The sequence below is a fragment of the Natrix helvetica genome (assembly GCF_964273705.1).
Source record: "Natrix helvetica genome assembly, chromosome: 3".
In the NCBI taxonomy this organism is placed as follows: domain Eukaryota; kingdom Metazoa; phylum Chordata; class Lepidosauria; order Squamata; family Natricidae; genus Natrix; species Natrix helvetica.
In genome coordinates, this window is record NC_138549.1 from 110362751 (window position 1) to 110378944 (window position 16194).

At 40.3% G+C, this 16194-nt stretch overlaps 1 protein-coding gene across 1 annotated transcript in view; it reads left to right on the plus strand.

Moving 5' to 3' along the window:
• Positions 1-1319: 1319 nt before the first annotated feature.
• Positions 1320-16194, plus strand: part of SLC1A7 (solute carrier family 1 member 7) — a 55149-nt gene continuing 40274 nt past the window's right edge. Inside the window, exons 1-2 of the mRNA XM_081949610.1 lie at positions 1320-1368; positions 13379-13478. The gene's annotated coding sequence lies outside the window, so the exon portion shown is untranslated. The remainder of the gene's footprint in view (positions 1369-13378; positions 13479-16194) is intronic.

A 16194-nucleotide genomic window follows, 5' to 3' on the forward strand; every position in this document is an offset into this window, starting at 1 on the left:
GTATGTCTGAATATACTATTCCCAGTGAAGTTAATGTATGTTCTTTTCTACCGGTAATATATAACATACTTACATTCCACAAGCCATTTACTTTAAAATAGTATTGTTGATCTTAATAGATTTATAGGGAAAGCTTCCTATTATCATTATTTTCTTGTTGGCAATGAATGTATTTTAGAAAGTATGCTTTAGAACAACATGAGGGATTCATCCATTTGTGCTTCCTCCCACCTTACCCATTTTCATAGTTTACACTTCATGCTGGGTAAGCTAGCTAGAAATGGTTTATTACCCATTTTTAGAAATAAGAGGAATTTTCTGTTTTTAAAACATCAAAGACAAAAAGGTACAACTCAAAATATTTGTCCCAAAGATGTTGGCTGAATATTAGAAATAGGAATTTGTCTCTCCTATTGTGAGTAAAATAGAGTCACAATTATCCATCATGGATCCATTCACTTTGTAAAGGAATTGTTTAGCATGGCAAAATCTATAAGTACACATCAGGAAAGCAGGCAATATGACAGCATAGAGTGTCTTCTGGTTTGCCATCTATTTAGATGATATAGTTCTGATATAGTTCCATTCAAGCTGATAAGTGAAATGGAAACATAACTTGGGAAGTTAATACTATGAAAAGCTATGAAAAGCTAGGCACAAGATGAGGTTTCTTGAATATAGCAGGTTTTGACCTAGAAAACTTTAAAAGGTCTGTGGTCAAGATATCTGAATGAGCATGGCCTCTCTTATGAATGTTCTTAATTTATGTTATTCACCAACTTCTGAGGCATGTCTCACCATCAAGAAAAACTAGGAGCATAAGAGAGACTCTTTTATATCATCCAAACTATGAACTTCACACCTGCTTCATTCATCCCTGATGAGTTTTTGATAAGCAGAACTATGAGTACTTCAAGTTTCTGATGTCCTCATATGAATTATGTTGCTTTAGTTTGTTTTAACTGAAATAAACACAGATAAGTCTGGTGGTCAGTGGATTTAGTACTCCCCCCTCCAACAATAGCTAAACTAAATTCTTTCTAGATTCATCATTTTTATATTAAATATGTCATTCATTTGAGAATCCAAGGAGTATTAAAATCACCATTTCAAAGCAGGCCAATTCATAACCTCAATATATGCACATTTTCTCAACATTCCATCTGTTGTTTCTTATGCTGTTGTAATGAAGAAGAAAATAATAATGTAGATATCAAAGCATCTTAGTACTATTTTGAGATAAATGCTGTTTTAAAAAATCAATTCATCCATTTCCTTATTTCCTTAGGAAATTAGTTATTTTCAATTTCCTGGTGAATTATTGATGAGAATGTTGAAAATGTTGATTCTGCCTCTGGTGGTTTCAAGGTAGGTTAGCCTATATCAGTTTAACTGTTTTTTGTATAGTTTTCTTTTTTAGATAATTCATTCCAAATAACATTGTATGAATATTATTTTGGCAGAAACAGTGACTAGGTTTCTTGTTTAATCCATATAATATATATTTGGAGGAACCTAACAATGGGAAGGAGATGGTACAGAGAAAGGTGATATTAGAATCAAGGTGAATTGATTTAAATGTAAAATAATTTTGGAATTGAGTATTCTTCGTTTACTTAAACAGTGTGCAAATCTGATAACCAAATCATCCTAGTTCATCACTTGCTACAACACATTACAACAGTAAAGGTTTAATTTGAGTTATGGTTTAGTTAACTTGCTGTATAGTAAATCAGAAAACAACCTACCACAACTGGAGCCTGCCAACATTAACACTGGATCATCTTTGAGACTTCATGTTGGTGAGAAAAGCAGAACAGGACAGTGAGGGATAGAAAGAAGTTAAAATGTAGGAAGGCCTTGGGTGAGGATTTTAGGATATTTTTAAAAAATAATTTCCAAATTTTTGATATTTTTCTAGGATTAAAAATAAGTATGGTAAATGTACTAGTAAAGTATGACCTCTGACTGTTTAGGCAAAATATAAAATGTCTGTCTGTCTGTCTGTCTGTCTCAAAAGGAGCGGCTGCTTTAGAAGACTCCCCTATATAGTGATTATTTTGAATGTACAATATTTGCAATTGTGTCCCAGCCATTATTAAATTGAATGTATGTTTCTTATTAGTGCCACAATTATGCTTAAAATATGTTGTCATAGAAGTAGCCGGCTGATTTCTAGCAGGTTTACAATCACTCATGCCCCAGTCATGAACAGATCCACATAGGGCCAAAGTCTACATTGCACAACACTGAACTGTATCAGACAATGCCTTGCCCAAATTGAATCTGTCGACCTACTAAAGTTGCTTAGAAAGAGCCTGCTGAGACTATCCCTTCCTTGAGACTCATGGAGCTTGGACAAGAGGAAAGGTTATCTTAATAGACGTCCTTATTTTGTGGAATCCCATGCCGACAGGGATACAAACGTTTTTTGTAAGCAAGTGTAAGGTATTATTGTCAAAGTATCCCCAGACTGAGGTAACAAGGGACATCTCTCTCACACTCTTTCGCATTATTACAGAATGCCAATATTAAATCTTTATTTTGTATTCTCCAAAGTCCTTCAGAATTGTATGTATCTAAAAATGCTGTGTCCTATATATTAGAGAGGGCTGTAAAGCACTGTAAAGCGGTAAGTCTAAGTGCTGTTGCTAATTGCTATATGAGTAGAACCTCTGGTCATGAACACTTCTGACCACCACCAAATTGGGTTTTTTTTGTAAACGCCAAATTTCCTATTGTTTCTTTACAAACAAAGGAACCCACATGTGGTCGCTGCATTAATTTTGGTTAGGTTCACAGAGGAGTCTTCATCGTGGCCCAGGGCTGGTCCACAGCCTGTTCAGAACTGGGCCACAGAAGTGGTGGGAGAGAGCGTGTGTGAAACTGCATTTATGAAAACAGCATATAGGCATGCCTGAAACCATCCCCTCTCCCCAACCCCACCCTTCTGCCACCTCCAACAGTTCACTGAGTTGGAAAGTTTGGGGACTTACAACCATTAATTTAGTGACTGTTCAAAGTTATGGTGCTGAAAAAAGTGACCATTTTTCCACACTTACAACTGTTGCAGCATCTCCACAATCGTGTGGTCAAAATTTGGGCACTGGGCATGTACTGTATTTATGATAGTTGCACTGTTCCAGGGTCATGTGATCATCATTTGTAACCTTCCCAGTCAGCTTCCGATTAGCAGGATCAATGGGGGAAGCCAGATTCACTTAACAACCGCATGATTGACTTAACAACTGCAGTCATTTGTTCAACAACTATGGCAAAAGGGTCGTAAAATGGGGCAAAACTCACTTAACAACTGCTTTGATTAGCAATGGAAGTTTTGGTCTCAATTATGGTTGTAAGTTGAAGATTTCCTATATTCATTCACATACGCATGCATTCATATATAAGGAGATCTTCTGCATGAAGTGTGTACATCACATCTGTTTTCTTTTCTTTTGTCAGCCACAATGTTTAGCTGCAAATCACTGCTGGAACACCATTAGCAGGAAAAGGTGTAGCTGCTCTGCAGCCTCATTAAATCAGCCATTATTATTTTTATTATTTTCATTCTCCTTCTGCATTGGTTGGAATGTATATTCCAGCATGTCTCTCCTGGGCTTTGTGTGTGTTTTTTAAATTTAGAGACACTGTCTGCCTATGTGCCTGCCTATCTGCCTGCCTGCCTATCTGCCTGCATGCTTGCTTCATTCATGTGATTTAGATTCAAGTAGTCAATGCCTGGAATGCACTACCTGACTCTGTTGTTACATCCTCAAACCCCCATAACTTTAACCTTAAGCTGTCTACTATTGACCTCACCCCATTCCTAAGAGGTTAGTAAGGCGTGCATAAACGCACCAGCATGCCTAACGTTCCTGTCCTACTGTCTCCATTTATTTGTACCCATTCCCTGTGTTCTTATTCATGTTTATTCTTATTCCTGTTATCTTGTACATTAGTGACTAAATAAATAAATAAAAATCTCCACTAGACTTTAACTTTCTATGCTAAACGGTATCATTCCCTGTCTCCCAACTCATGTTTCACACTCACTCTGCCTGTAGTAGCAGGCTCCTAAAGTTGTAGCTATTTTTTTTAATGAAATAAAAATTAATCTCCCTTTCTAAAGGATTTGTACAAAAGAGAGACTACTGTGTTTACATATGACTTTAAAAAAAGTCATTGATTTTTCTACCAGTATGCTTAAAAATAGGTTTATAGGTTTATATATTTAGGCTGTTTTACAATAATACAATAATACAATAGTAGAGTTGGAAGGGACCTTGGAGGTCTTCTAGTCCAACCCCCTGCCTAGGCAGGAAACCCTATACCGTTCCAGACAAATGGTTATCCAACATCTTCTTAAAGACTTCCAGTGTTGGGGCATTCACAACTTCTGGAGGCAAGCTGTTCCACTGACCAATTGTTCTAACTGTCAGGAAGTTTCTCCTCAGTTCTAAGTTGCTTCTCTCCTTGATTAGTTTCCACCCATTGCTTTTTATTTTATTGCTCAAGTCTAAAGTTTTTAAGGACTGGCACATCTCTGTTGACATTCCTCTGTGGTTTTAGTCTTATACCCGCTTTTCTCAGAGTAGGTCTGCCTGATTTCGGTGGGACTTACTTTTGGATAGGCTTTTCAAGGGATATGTGATAGTAGCCACAAGCCACGTTTAAGTGAGAAATGTTACTGTTTCTCTTGCATACAAATGTGTGTGGAAATATAATCCTGGCTCCTGTACTAACATGTTCTGAATTTCAGCATATATGAATTTGCATTCCCCAGTTCCAGTGATGACAAGTTCCTGAAGTTTTATGCTCCTCCTCCCCCCCTTCCCCCCTACCCTTCTCCTTACCCCCCTTCTCCCGTTTCCCTTCCTTCTCCTTTTTTTGTCTCCTCCTCCTCTTCTTCTTTCTTGAATAACCAACTTTTATAATTGATTTTACCTACAAACATACAAGGAGAATATATTGAAGTATATATATTGAGTGAAGCAGACAATCTTAAAGTAGCTAGCATATTATTAGAGATAATTAATTAATTTTGCTTCCAAAACTGTACTCTAGTTCTAGAATACTCTAAGACAGTGTTTTTCAAATTTGGCAACTTTAGGACGTGTGAACTTCAACTTCAGCATACTGGTTATGGAGTTCTAGAAGTCCATACAATTTAAAGTGGCCAAGTTTGAAAAAAACACTGCTCTATGCTCTCTCTACCTGCCAAATGCATTTCAGTGGTCTTTTGCCTCTTATGTGAAAAACAGTCATTTCTCTGAACTCTTCCTATGGTGGCATATGCCCTAGGATCACATCTAGGAGTTTCAGTGGCTTTATCTCCCTTTGGAATTAATCTCTTTGAAGAGAGATCACTTTTGATTTTACTGGGATAGACATGCAGGAAATGGCAAAAGCCATAATTTTTAAAAAGACATTGGGATGAAGATTGTTCTATTGCACTGGTTTTAGCACTCTCTGCTTTTCTTATTTTTATTAGTGAAGAAAACTGCTAATACAGCTATCTGTTTTATTATTTTAGTGCTAATAAATGATGTTTGAAATAAGGAACTCAGGGCTTTCTGTTTCTTATGATCTTGGATTCCTCTCAAATGTTATTGCTTATTGAAAGTGTTTATTTCCTCTTAAAATAGAAATGTGAAAGAAATATAATTAAAAATACTTGCCTTCTGTTAGGACATATATACAAACTGCTATTAAAATATGACAGAGACAGAACAGTAAAACTGCATTATAAAGTACTGGTAGATACAAAATGATAAAGATACAATTACAATGTAACTATGGGAGGATTAGGGCTAAGCAAAAATTGTTCCCCAGTGTATGATACATCATACACTAAGGCAAATGTAGAAATGTAGAATAGGATTTTTACAAGAAAATAACTGTTGTAAGGACTGTAATCAAAAATCACTTTAAATGCATATAAGCATGCTGATTGCAATTATCAGTAAGGGAAATTGAAATCAGATATTTTCTAATTATGTTTTTATTGTTTTTTTCTGATTTTACTTTATTTTTATTATATGATTATAATATGTGCATTTATCTTTGGAATAATGCTAAACAATGATATTAACATTTTGTTCAGAATCATGCAGACATTTTTTAGTATTCTGATAAGACACACTCAGCTCTATACAGTCAAATTAGTTAAATACTGAACTTTAGCTTTTGTGGCCATTGAAAACTCATTGTTTATTTACTGACATATTACATTTTATTTATTTTATTTCTTCTTTTTGTAATTATATATGCTGTTTTTAAATGTTTAAATTTAAAACAAAAACAAAAGATATTCCAGGCACAATTTGTAGCTCATCAGGAAAAATGCTTGAGATTCTTTAAAGAGCATTTTAAGTCTGTCTTTAATAGCTCCTTGCAATTCCACCTGTTATGTACAGTTTTAGAACTTAGGCTAGCCAAGTCCCAAAACTCTCGTATAGTACCGTATATTCAAAAACTGCCATAGGCAGGATACATTTCCCCAAAGCTTAATGCAGAATCAGTGTTATCTTTTGGTCCATTAAGGAGGGCTTTTTAAGGTTTGGCTCACTGATCTTGAGTTTTTTTTTTCCAATGGAATCCTATGATTTTTTAAAAATTGTGATTTTGGTGCATAGTTATGTTATTTGTGTTCTGGTGTAATTTTGTTATAATTCTTATTTCTGGGAATAGCTTTAGATTATTTCACAATTTCCTTTCTTCATTGAGATTGGCATTGATGGCAGATCATCAGCCAACATTTATTCTATGGGAGTTTTGCAATTGTGAGAAACAGCTTAGCCTACTATTCACAATTGCACAATTGCAAAGATGTTCTTGCATTATCAGACTTAAAATTAACAACAATATTAAAATATCTACATGAATTCACTTGTACCATAGTTGTAGCATTTTAATTTTTGCTTGTTGCTTGTTTTCCACTATATACAATGATGCTTAAAAGTTTATGAACCTTTTGAATGTTCAATATTTCTGTATAAATATGAACTAAAATGTATTATGTTCTCTAATACGTCCTACCCCCTTCCCCCCAAAAATGAGTCAAAACATTATATAATACTTGTTTATTGTGCATTTCAGAAAATAGTTCAGATATATATATTTGATAAGAGGCTTTCTATGGAACTGTGGTTTGTTGGGAAAAAGGGAATGTTTAAGTCATCTTTTCACCATAACTTTATTTATTTTGTGCTTTCAAGTCAGTCTTTAGTCCTACAACAGCCTGAACTACTTGGAATATAAATTTTCTGAAGGTATAATGATACCTTTATTTTTTTTTTACTACCTGTGGGTGTGGTTTGGTGCAATGGTGGGATTCAGCCAGTTTGCATCTATTCGGGAGAACCGGTTGTTAACTTTCTAAGCACTTCAGAGAACCGGTTGTTGGAAGAAATCTCATTTTGTTTTTTTCCAATTTACAGGGCTAATTCTGTAAGGAAGGCAGGAAGGAAAAATTCTGGTGTTGTTTCTAGCATAATCTTTATTGCCCTGCTTACAGAAACTGCCTCTCCGGTTAACCCTTATTACTGTATTTTTCGGAGTATTAGACGCACTGGAGTATAAGATGCACCAAGGTTTTAAGAGGAAATTTTAAAAAAAGGTTTTGCACTCTGCAAACCTCCCAAAAATGGCGCATTTTTTGCAAAAGTTGGTCCTTTCCCCCCCCCAAAAAGGGCATGAATAGGAGGAGGCTTAGGAGGCTTGTAGAGTGTTCCTTGAGGGGTGCCCCCCCAAAAAAACAAAAATGCCCCATTTTTCATGAAAACGAGCCCATTTTTTGTCAAAAAAGGGCATTAGGAAACTTATAGAGTGCTCCTGGGGGCTGGGGGGGATTTGAGCACAAAACTGCCCTTTTTTTGCTCATTTCCGCCCTCCCCAGCCCCCAGGGGCTCTCTGAAAGCCTCTTAAAAGCTATGCACAGCCATTTTGGTGAAGGGGCAGGGTTTCAGGAGGCACAAAAAAAATGCTATATTCTGTGTATAAGATGCACCCAGATTTTCAGCCTCTTTTTTGAGGGAAAGGGGTGCGTCTTATAATCTGAAAAATACGGTACATTGTAACAGCTAAGGCAAAGCGCCCATCAACCTGGGTGACGTTGAGTTGGTCACACCCACCCAGTCAAATGACAACTGAGCCCCGCCTACCCATCTGGTCATTAGGGCAGAGAACCGGTTGTTAAATTATTTGAATCCCACCACTGGTTTGGTGGGCATGGCAGGGTTCTGCAAAATCTCCATTCCCACCCCATTCCAGGAGAAGGATACTACAAAATCCCAATCCCTCCCCATTCCTGGGGGAAAGATATTGCAAAATCTCCATCCTCACCCCACTCTGGGGCCAGCCAGAAGTGGTATTTGCCGGTTCTCCGAACTACTCAATTTTCTGCAACTGGTTCTCTAGAACTTGCTGAATTTCACTCCTGTACCATAGCAATTGTTAGGAGATGCTTTTCCCAGTCTCTTCAACCATGATTGCATGTTGAGATAGTGCCTGTAAAAACAGAATAAAGAAAATTAGTCCCGAGCAGTGCAAGCAAATACCGCATTAAGGGCAGCTACATTAAGGTGATCTGGCTTTTTTTTAATTAAAATTTTCTATTCTTTCCAAAGTAGATAGTGAAGCTGGAGTGAAATGAAGAATTTGGTTTATCTATTCATTGGATTTTTAAACAAGCACAATCTTATGAATCTTAGTGGTGTACAGAAATAAAACATCCACAATGCAACAACACAAGGTAGTAAAAACATGATCAAAAAATTAATTTAAACCAGCAGCATCCCAATTAAGAGTTAGCTATTTATGGCTCTCTTAACTACCGTATTTTTCGCCCTATAAGACGCACTTTTTTACTCCAAAAAGGAGGGTGAAAATCTGGTTGCGTCTTATAGGCCGAATGTAGCCACCTGGGCAGTGGTGGGTTTCTGCTGGTTGGTCAATGAACCTGGAAGCCCCGCCCCTGTAACTCACTCGCACGTCCATGGCATTTTTTTGCATCGGGGCTAGTCCTTCTTTTTAAGCAGGCAGCTATCAGAGAGAAGAAGGCAGCGCTTGTGCAGCCCAATGGGAATCCTCCCATTGAAAACAGCGCTGAGTGGGGTGGGGAATCCTTGCTTTCCTCCTCTCAGGGATCTTTTGGGAAGGAAAAAGTGAGGTGGGGAATCCTCCCATTGAAAACAGCACTGAGTGGGGTGGGGAATCCTCCAGTTCCTCCTCTCAGCGATATTTTGCTAAGGGAGGCTTCTCAAAATGGGAGGCCCCCATCTCTTTGCACCCTTCAATCCGTCTCTCTCTCCCTCTGAAGTCCCCCAATGGCTCAGCGTGAAAAACTGGGAAAGAGGAAAAGGAGGAGGAAGGAAAGGGGGGAGAGAAATGGGGGGGGGAGAGGAAGAGAGAGAATATCTCCCTTAAAGATCGCCTGCTTAAAGATCGCCTGCTTAAAAAGAAGCCTCGTCCTTCTTTTTAAGCAGGCAGCTATCAGAGAGAAAAAGGCAGCGAGGCTTCTTTTTAAGCAGGATCTTTAAGCAGGCGATCTTTAAGGGAGAGATTCTCTCTCTTACTCCCTCCCCACCCCCACCCCCGTTTCTCTCCCCCCCTTTCCTTCCTCCTCCTTTTCCTCTTTCCCAGTTTTTCACGCTGAGCCATTGGGGGACGTCAGAGGGAGAGAGAGACGGATTGAAGGGTGCAAAGAGATGGGGGCCTCCCATTTTGAGAAGCCTCCCTTAGCAAAATATCGCTGAGAGGAGGAACTGGAGGATTCCCCACCCCACTCAGTGCTGTTTTCAATGGGAGGCTTTTCCCCCTCTCAGCTCTTTCACTTCCCAAAAGATCCCTGAGAGGAGGAAAGGGAGGATTCCCCACCTCACTTTTTCCTTCCCAAAAGATCCCTGAGAGGAGGAAAGCAAGGATTCCCCACCCCACTCAGCGCTGTTTTCAATGGGAGGCTTTTCCCCCTCTCAGCTCTTTCACTTCCCAAAAGATCCCTGAGAGGAGGAAAGGGAGGATTCCCCACCCCACTTTTTCCTTCCCAAAAGATCCCTGAGAGGAGGAAAGCAAGGATTCCCCACCCCACTCAGTGCTGTTTTCAATGGGAGCAGTGGCGTAGCGTGGGGGGTGCAGGGGGTGCCGGCCGCACCGGGCGCAACATCTGGGGGGGGCGCCCTGACTCGCCCTGCGCCGCCCTTTGCCGGACTGTGGCCGCCTCTTTCCACGCCCGGCTTGGCCCGCGAACTAAGCTTCCCGGCCCTGGCACGCCCAGGCCCCTCCTGCGCACCGCCTACCTCCCAGCGGAGCCGCCAAGACCCGCCGCGCCGCCCCCCGCGGGAGCCGAAGGAGAGCGGCGCTGCGCTCCGTCTGCCCGCGGCTGCAACGCCACCGCGTCCTCCCGCTCTGCCTGGAGCGCCCCGGGGAGCCGGCGCCTTCCCGAAGCCCCCGGTGCGCCTCCCACCCCCGCGGCACCTGCTTCCCTTCAGTCGAACCTTTTCCCGCTGCCCTGTCGAGCTCCTCCTCGGGAGGAAGGCAGGAGGCCAGCATGGAGAGCCTCACTTGACTGATGCCGACCCAGGGGCAGCTGCAGTCGGGCCGTCCTCGGGTTAGGGGGCGCAAATTACTTGCCCCGGGTGCTGACAACCCACGCTACGCCACTGAATGGGAGGATTCCCCACCTCACTTTTTCCTTCCCAAAAGATCCCTGAGAGGAGGAAAGCAAGGATTCCCCACCCCACTCAGTGCTGTTTTCAATGGGAGGATTCCCCACCTCACTTTTTCCTTCCCAAAAGATCCCTGAGAGGAGGAAAGCAAGGATTCCCCACCCCACTCAGCGCTGTTTTCAATGGGAGGCTTTTCCCCCTCTCAGCTCTTTCACTTCCCAAAAGATCTCTAAGAGGGGGAAAGGGAGGATTCCCCACCCCACTCTGGCTCGGAGCCCATCTGCGGGGGGGGGAGGGATCCCCCTCGCGTTCCTCATCTTCCCGGATGGGCTGGTAAGGGGACAGAAAAGGTTGTTCTCCAGTTGGGATGGAGAGAGGGACAGACAGACAGAGACACACACACACAGAGAGAGACACACACACACACAGAGAGTGAGTGATTGAGTGAGTGACAGACAGACAGACACACACGTACACACAGAGTGACAGACAGAGAGGAAGGGAGGAGAGAGAAACACAGAGAGAGAGAGAGAGGGAGGGAGGGAGAGTGAGAGACAGACAGACACACACAGAGTGACAGATGGAGGAGGGAGGAGAGAGAGAGACAGAGATACAGAGACAGACAGACACACAGAAAGAATGACAGAGAGAGACAGAGAGGGGGGAGGGAGAGAAAGACAAAGAGCTACACACAGAGAGAGAGACAGACAAGACAGACAGACACACAGAGAAACAGAAAGAGAGAGAAAGAGAAAGAAAGGTAGAAAGAATGAAAAAAGAAAAGAAAAAAAAAGAAAGTGGGAGAGAGAGATGAAAGAAACAAACAAAGAAAGAAAACTTATGACCACAATTGAGCCCAAAATTGAGTGGCAATTGAGCCCAAAAATCTTTTTTTTCTAGATTTTCCTCCTTTAAAATTGGGTGCGTCTTATATTCCGGAGCGTCTTATAGGGCGAAAAATACGGTAATTGCTATCAAGCTTAACTAACTACTATCAAACTTGATTGCAGAAGATACAACTTCAGTAACAGAATTGTCAATGCTTGGAATGCTCTACCTGACACTGTGGTTTCGTCCCCAAACCTCCAAAACTTTAACCTTAGACTGTCTACTGTTGACCTCACCCCAATCCTAAGAGGTCTTTAAGCGGCGTCCATAAGCGCGCCAGTGTGCCTGCCATCCCTGTCCTAATATTCCCTTGTATTCGTATCCGTTTCATTTATTCATAATCATGTTTATACATATACCTGTTATCTAATTCATGCTTGACAAAATAAATAAATGAATACATTAAAATAAATTAAAAGCCCTCTGGAAAAGCGCAGTTTTGACCAATTTTCAGAAGACTATCAGGGTCACTGTGGAACAAGAGTTCACCTGTTTTTCCTTCTCTTGAGCAGAAAACTAGCTGACAGAGGCTTAAGGTACCATGGTTTTTGCTTTGTTTTTCCAAGCAACTGCTTTGAAGTACCAGAAGTAAGAAAAGGGACCACCCAGAAACTCCAGGTTTGCCAAGAAAAGATCAGAGCCAGAAAAAAAAGAGGTCTTGGCTCTTGAAATAATCATCTTGTCAGACAGAGCCAAAGCCAGAACTGAATGAAATCATGGAACTGCCCTTTTTTCATGGTTGGACTCCTTTAGCTGATTTTCCCTGTTGCACTACAAGTTGTTTTTTTTTTGTTTTGCTTCTTGTTTATTTTTTTGTCTGCTTAAAACAGGGGTGTCCAAACTTGGCAACTTTAAGACTTGTGGACTTCAACTCCCAGAATTCTGCTGGCTGGGGAATTCTGGGAGTTGAAGTCCACAAGTCTTAAAGTTGCCAGGTTTGGACACCCCTGGCTTAAAATATGGTTGATCACAGATCTGTCATGGCTCAACTCAACCTGGTGCTTAAGAAACAGTTTCATCTGCCTGTTTAGAGCGGCCTCTCTGATTAGGATCAGAAGCCTTGAAACCATTATTCTGGGCTCCACATTCCAATTATAGACCATTATTCCAATTTATTCATGCACAGTTTCCCATATAGTTCTCTTTGTACAGGTATTAAAGTGGCATGTATCTATGACTCCTTGCATTGTTGGTCAGGATTCATTGCTTTTTCAAGCATCTTTTTGCATTCATTTCAGCACAGCCTACTATGTTAGTTTGACCTCCTATGAGTTTGCTTGGAAAACAAAGCAAAAATGCTCAAATTCTCATTTTGGAAAATATAGAATCTAAAGATTGGTGGCAGCAAGAGCTAAAATGAGTAGAATTCTCTAGTCAGCCGTAAAGTGTTTCATTCATTTCCTAATTTTGTTTCTATTTTTTTTACTTTTTAGAGTCAAGGTTTCAAGCATCTTTTGTTTGTTGAAACAAAGGCTGGGATAAGAAAGGGATTCATTTCTTTAATATCAGTACACCAACTCAGTGTTGCAACATCCAGTTGTATTTATGAGACAATTACTAAACTGATAATGATGTTGTAACACAGGAGCTGGTATTTTCGGTTCTGCCAACCCACAATCAGGCTACATCTAATACTGCTAACATTGCTTTAACAAAGAAGGCAGCAATTTATTTGGGAGAGGTTTTTACATAGCAAGAAAATATAATCAAGAGGTGAATGAATGAAAACAAGCCTGTATGCTGGAGCAACTGCTGGTTGGTAATGCTTGACCATTACTTCTTGACAGGATTAGTGTCTTTCTAATCACTCTAATCCCCTCTGATAGGTCCATCTTTAATCCATCCATTTCAAAGCAATATCCAGATGGCTCCTGGTGGGGGATGAAACAGAACAAGCTGGAGAGGCATGAGCTGAATCGGTTTATGGTCAGTTCCTTATGTTTCCCTTTTCCAGAGTTATTACATTTGAGGCTTCCACCATTCAGAAATTGAGACAATGAATTAAGCAGAAAGCTATCAGCACAGATGAATTCAGATAAACCTAAATTCCGTGTACATATCAGATTTGTGAATCTTTTAGCTAGTTTCCTTGCCACTATTCATAAAGAATGGAACTGTTGAAGACAACTGAATTAAGTTGTCTTAATGATGGCTCCTCTGGAAAATGGTTCAAACTGACATTTGGAATATATTATCATCTGCCAAGTTCCAGATGCCTCATTTAGCCTTATGACATAGACAGGCATATTATCATCATTTTAACAACTTCTTGCTAGCTGACCTGCTGAAAGTATTGAGCTTATCTTTCTGAAGTCTCCTATGGGTTCAGCTCCACTTCTTTTCAATAAATACTTGAAACAAAAGGAAAGCTATGAGGCAATAGCTTCTACTTGACTTCCGGAGTTTAATGTAGATCATTTCTTCTTTATGCTAGTGTTGTCTGTGTAAGAAGCACAGACAACACTAGGCACTGTAAGAAGTAAATTTTGTAAATGTTGTCCAAGGAAAGAAGCAACTTAGAACTAAGGAGAAATTTCATGACAGTTAGAATAATTAATTAGTGGAACAATTTGCCTCCATAGGTTGTGAATGCTCCAACACTGGAAGTTTTTAAGAAGAGTTTGGCCAACCATTTGCCTGAACTGGTGTATGGTTTCCTACCGAAGCAGGGGGTTCAGTGGTGGGATTCCAAATCTTTTCTTACCAGTTCTATTAGAGCGTGCTTCATGTGTGCATGCACCTAACATGTGCTTTGCGCGCATGCACAGCACACAAAGACCACCCTTGGTGTCAACACTGGTGAGCAGAGCTGTTTTTTATCTCAGCTGAGGCACAGCAATCTACTCTGTTACGTGAATCAGCGGAGCTAAAAAACAACGGAATATAGGACAGGGAACGACGGGGGCAGGAAGGAGGGGCCAACCAGAGGTGGTATTTGCCAGTTCTCTGAACTACTCAAAATTTGCACTACCGGTTCACCTGAACTGGTTTGAAACAGCTGAATACGACCTCTGAGGGGATTGGACTCGAAGGCCTTCCAACTCTGTTATTCTATTCTACTGTAGTTCCCTGAAAATAAGAAAGGGTCATTTTCTTTTGACCCCCCCCCCCTGAATAAGCGCTTGGCCTTATTTTGGGGGAGGCCTTATTATTTTTGAGATGCAGGAGGCGGTGAGTGTGGTCGCCTCATGGCTGCTGTGGTGTTGCAATATTTTTGGGGAGGGCTTATTTTCGGAGGAGGGCATATTTTAGTGCATGCACTCAGAAGCCTGATTGGGCTTATGGTCCATTTTATCACAGGGTAACTCTGGGTGGCTTACAATCATCCTGCAGGGGCAGGTTGGGGGTGAGGTGGAATCTGTTGTTAGTCAATCTATCACCTTCACTACGATGTTCCCCCATTTTGGGCCCAAGCCAACTGGAAGAGCCAGGTCTTTAGACCCTTACAAAAGGTCAGGATGGTCAGAGGGGCGAGATGTTCCAGAGGACAGATGAATTTGTCTAATCCTTCCTTGAATTTGTCTAATCCTCTCTTAAATCTATTTACAATGAGACAGATCACCACTTCAGATGCCAGTAAATTCCATGGTTTAACTTAACAAACAATTTGCCTTGTGCAGTGCTAGTAGCCACATCTGAACTACACACTATATCTTTGGAAGTGTAGGACTATCTAGTTTGCAAAGGAAGTTGAAAATATTAAATGTGGTTTATAATAGTAAACATGCAATAAATACTGGAAGAGGACTTAGCAGAAGGAACCTGCATTATTATATTTTGAACTAGTTTTAGAACAAGAGGTTCGGTAGAGAAGGCTCTAGAATGGGTTGGAAGTGGTGTGTGTGTGTGTGTGGAATTGTGAAGAAACAAATAGAAATGGTTACTTTTTAATACCAAATAAAGGTTAATTTGTCTTGGAATCCTTGTAGAATTTACATCTGAAGATTGCTATGGGTAGTCCTTTACTTATGACCACAATTGAGCTCAAAATTTCCAGTGCTAAGCAAGATAGTTGTTAAGTGAGTTTTGCCCCATTTTGCAACCTTTTTTTTTGCCACACTTGTTAAGTGAATCACTGTCATTGTTCAGTTAGTAATGCATTTGTTGATTGAATCGGGCATCCCTATTGAAATTGCTTGTCAGAAGGTCAGAAAAACTGATCACATGATCCCAGAACATTGCAGCTGTCTTAAATACAGTCCAGTTGCTAAACATACAGATTTCGTTATGTGACCATGGGGATGTTGCAATGTAAAAAAATGGTCATAAGTCATTTTTTTCAATGTCATTATAATTTTGACCACTAAAAGAATGGTTGTAAATTGAGGTCTACCTGTGTTTGAGGAGGTGGTGGAATGCTGATAACTAGTTTTCCATAATAGTCTGTAATTGTTTTCCAAATTACTCAAGTTTGATTAACTTTTTGCTTAACTTGAATTAAATTTTACATTGAATCTTATTTTGTTCTCCCTCTCCCCTCCAACCCTGTAAATTGGAAGGTTAGATTATAACATAGATAGGAGAAACAGATTTATGTCCTCCTCAGTTGAAATGGCCTAAATTGCATTTTTGGAATAATTATGATTAATGTATCTGTTTTTAGGAACATTCAGTCTTTCCAACTCAACTTCCCTTTAAAAGA